This window comes from Triticum aestivum, chromosome 5B, assembly GCF_018294505.1.
Source record: "Triticum aestivum cultivar Chinese Spring chromosome 5B, IWGSC CS RefSeq v2.1, whole genome shotgun sequence".
Classification (NCBI taxonomy): Eukaryota; Viridiplantae; Streptophyta; class Magnoliopsida; order Poales; family Poaceae; genus Triticum; species Triticum aestivum.
In genome coordinates, this window is record NC_057807.1 from 593,941,265 (window position 1) to 593,945,417 (window position 4,153).

Sequence of the window (4,153 nt, forward strand, 5' to 3'; positions counted from 1 at the left end):
AGAAAAAAAAAACTATGCCGACGGCTTTGCCGTCGGCATAGCTGCGGCATAGGGCAGATGGCCGGCGCGCCGCGGATCAGTGATGTGGCATCTATGCCGACGGAGCCGTCGGCATAGGTGGTCGATGCGCCTCGGATCGATGACGTGGTAAGGGCATATATGCCGACGACCTGCCATCCCGACCGTCGGCATAGACCGGACGCCGTTAGCCGCACGGCACGAGTGGGATCGCCGGGCCCACAACTATGCCGACGGCCCATATATGCCGACGGCCGCTGTAGGCGTAACTTGGGATAAGCCGACGGCTCTTTTGGGCCGGGGGGGGGGCGTCGGCATAGCTCGGGATAGCCCGACGGCTTTATTACGCCGAGGGCCTGGACAAGGCTGTCGGCATAGCCCAGACAAGGCCGACGGGGGCGGTCGGCATACATATGGCTGTCGGCATAGGACCCTGTTCCGGTAGTGAATACGGCGACCCGTCCACAGCACAACGCAATAGCCAGCGATTACAAACGGATTGCTCGCTCGGCGAACAAGATTGGATATCATGCAAGTACTTAGCCCATCCGCAGCAGTAGGAAATAGCCAGTGGTTTGAAACGCATTGCTCGAACAGCACAGAAAAATTGCCCGGCGAACGCACGGAAAGAAGGGCCATGTGGAACGGGCAGAGCAAGGAGATCTGGGCCAGTACGTCCAGCACCGACAGCAAGAGGGTATCTTCGGGGAGCTGGAGCAGCGGGAGCGCGTCGCAGTCGCAGGCGCAGGTGGGGCAGGTGCCCGCCGAGCGGTGGAGCGCCTCGGCGAGGTGCCAGTAGAGCGGCGGGCCGATGATGTAGGCCGCGATGCCGAGCCCGAGCAGCGCCACCAGTGCCGACACCGCCGCGTGGCTCGGGCCCCACGACCAATCGCCTCCGCGCTGAGAGTGTATCGTGGTACACCGCGCTGCTCTAGGGTGGTGGGGTGGGGGCTGAGTAGGCGCAAGTGCCTTGTCGGCGGCCCGGCGCGGCGGAGAAGTGAGCGAGTGGAGACGGATCGGCGCGAACACAAATGAGATGAGAGCGCTATGGGTGGGTTCGGCGGCACGGCACGCGCGCGGCCAAGTGGTGAACGAACCGCGTTCAAGAGATCCGGCGGTGCAGGGACGGCCACGTACACTTTAGCTCATCCCACGGCGAATAAGCACGCACGTACTCCCCCTTAAACAATTGTTAAAATTTTACAAAGGGAGTATGAAACGTCTTATAATTATTTAAATTATTAAAGATACGGAGGGAGTATGTGTAAGCTTCATCACTTTATTTTAATACAATACAGGTGCAAACTCTCAGACATCCAGCAACTGACTCGCATTATAACTTTAAAAGTTGTGACTGCTCTCACTCCAGGCGTGCACATACGTACATTGGTTTAGAACACCGCGTACAACTCAAAGAAGCACGCACACTTGTCATGTACAACAGTATGGCCTCTCTTGTTTGTATGGATGAACGTATGCGAGTGTATAGCTTTTCCTTCTTTTTCAGAAACGATGAGTTTGTGCCTACCGTATTAGGGCATCTCCAGCCGCGCCTCCAAGAAGGCCTCCTCAGGCGATTTTTTTGCGCCGGCGCCGAAAAAACGGTCCAGTCGCGCCCCCAGGAGCCCGATTTTCGTCGGCTTGGGCCGAAAACAGCGCCGGCGGACCCAGCCCGAACACGGCACGCTGGGGGGCGCCCGGGGGCGCCGGGGCGAGCTGTTTTGGCGCGAAAAAGATGCGGGCCAGCCGCGTCAGCGACTCGGCGCCTCGTCTTCCCCCAACGGCCTCGCTTCCCACGGGAAATCAATGGCAAGGCTGCCGCCAGTCAGCCTTGCCATTGATTCTTCACGGGCGGCGCTTCACGGGGCGGCGCGCCGACGCCTCCCTTCCCTCGCACGCGTACACACGGGCGCGGTCCGGCTATAAAAGCCAGTGGCCTCCACTCGCCTGTGCCCAGACCAGTCCCCCCTCGCCACCGTCCAACCCCTCCCTCTCACTGCCTCTCCCGTGCGCCACCCTCCGGCCCCTCCCTCTACCTCTCCCGAGCCCACCCCGCCCCGCCGTCGCCATGGCAGAACGCTTCCCCGGAGACGAGATGGCGGCCAACGGCTTCGGCCGCCGTTCGCTCCGCGAACAGGAGTCCTGGCTCCTGTTCCAGCCGAACATTCCGGCGCCGCCGAACATGCGCGCCGGGCCATCGGGGTAGCGGCTCAGCGCCGGGGAGTACCCATTCCCCCGTTGCCCGACGCCGTGGCGAAGCCGAAGTACTTCGCCGAGGAGGTCGAGATCGTGCGCGCGTCCCTCACCGACGCCCAACTCTCCCTCCCCCAGTATGTCGTCGACAACCACGCGGCCTGGGCGGCGTATTTCGAGCGCCGCCACCAGCAGCGATTGGCGTCCACCAACGGCGCGCCGGTGGTCGGCGGCCGGCAGAACAGCGAGGGGCGCCACCTCTGGTGGGGCGTCCCCGGCCGCACACTCGAGGGCGTGCTCACGTACCTCGAGGACGGCAATGACCCGCCGTTGGCGTACCCCCCGGCGCAGCACCGACGCGTCGGGCCATGGGCGCCAAGGAGGTTCGGGTCCTCCTCCTCTTCTTCCTCTCGATCCTCGTCGCACTCCTCCGGCACTCCGGCCCTGCTCGGCATCAAGGCCGAGCCCGCGGCGGAGTCGCCGCTCGGCCGGCGCACTCGCAGCGCAGGCATCGTCATCAACGAGGGCGGCCGGCGCGCCTCATCCTCGTCGGCTCCTCCGCGCTTCGTCAAGCCAAAGACGGAGCCGGGGCTTGCGTCGGTGAAGGCGGAGTTCGACGACGACGACGCGGCCCTAGAATGGGCGCGCCAGGACTCCATTGCGATGGAGAAGGCGCGCCAGGAGAAGGTGAAGGAGCGCCAGCGCGCCGCCCTGTGCCGCTTCGAAGAGCGCCGACGCGGCCGCGATGAAGACGGGGTCGTCGTCCTACGCGACAGCGACGACGACGACGACGACGCGCCGCCGCCAGTCCGCCATGGCGACGCCGGGTCCAGCAGGGGCGCCCGCGTCAAGGAGGAGAAGGCCGCCGACGACGATGGCGGCGACGACTTCAGCCCCTTTCTTTTTTAGATTAGGTTAATGTCATGAAAATGGTGAATTTCGCCGAAATTTGCCATGTTTAGACGAAATTTGCCATGTTTAGCCGAAATTTAACTAGTTTTTATCATAACTTCGCCGAACGTCTCAACATGTTTTTTTTAATACGCGCCTAGGGGCGGCCCTGGGGCCAACGGCTGGGGGCCGACTCGCCCCAGGGCCATTTTTTGCGCCGGCTCACTCCCAGGCGGCGCTTTTTGACGCCCCCTGGGGGGCCAACGGCTGGAGATGCCCTTAGGTGTTGGTCAAAGTCACGGCTTTGTCCCAATGAACTAGTGACGGTGTATATCGCACTTCTTGTAAAATGGACACTTACTCGATAGGTTATTCTGATGCCTCACAATTCTAAGTTGAAACTACACGTCTTTCCCATGCATCTTCCTTGAATTTATTCTGCCGAAACCTGTGAATATCACCCGGTCTGATTCCTGCATTGTTCCGTCATATTCTTTTGCAACTCTTCATTGTCTTTTCCTATCACACATATGCACGCTTGGGTGCCGAGTATTTGATTAAGTGTATAACAAAATCATAAAAAATCACGGCAGGTTCTAGGGGAGGTCACGTATTCCAACGTGTGAAGAAGAGGAGATTATATAGGAAGCAGAATCCTTAAGAAGAGACGGTTGGTCTATAGTACATGTAAAACTTAATGTGCAACGTCTAAATGATGGGTACAACGTCAGAAAGAACTTACACTGAAGTGTGATTCGTCCCAAGCTCAGCTATTGTGTGCGTCGGATTTTGACTTTTATATTTTTTTTGGTTACTATTTCATATTTCCAAAAGAAACACTAGTAGAAAAAGAGGCTTCCGTCCAGCCCCATTAGTCGCGAAACTGTAGGAACCACGACTAATGAAGTCTTTAGTCGCGGTTCGGCAGACGAACCGCGACCAAAGGCTTGGGCCAGGGCGCTCGGTGGCCAGCTGGTGCACGTGAGGGGCTTTAGCCGCGGTTGGCCAGGCCAACCGCGACTAAAGGTGCCCACAGGCCTTTAGTCGCGGT

At 59.7% G+C, this 4,153-nt stretch overlaps 1 pseudogene; it reads right to left on the reverse strand.

Annotated features, from left to right (window-relative positions):
* LOC123115071 (uncharacterized) overlaps window positions 1-4,153 on the reverse strand; it is a 35,663-nt pseudogene that overhangs the window by 28,249 nt on the left and 3,261 nt on the right.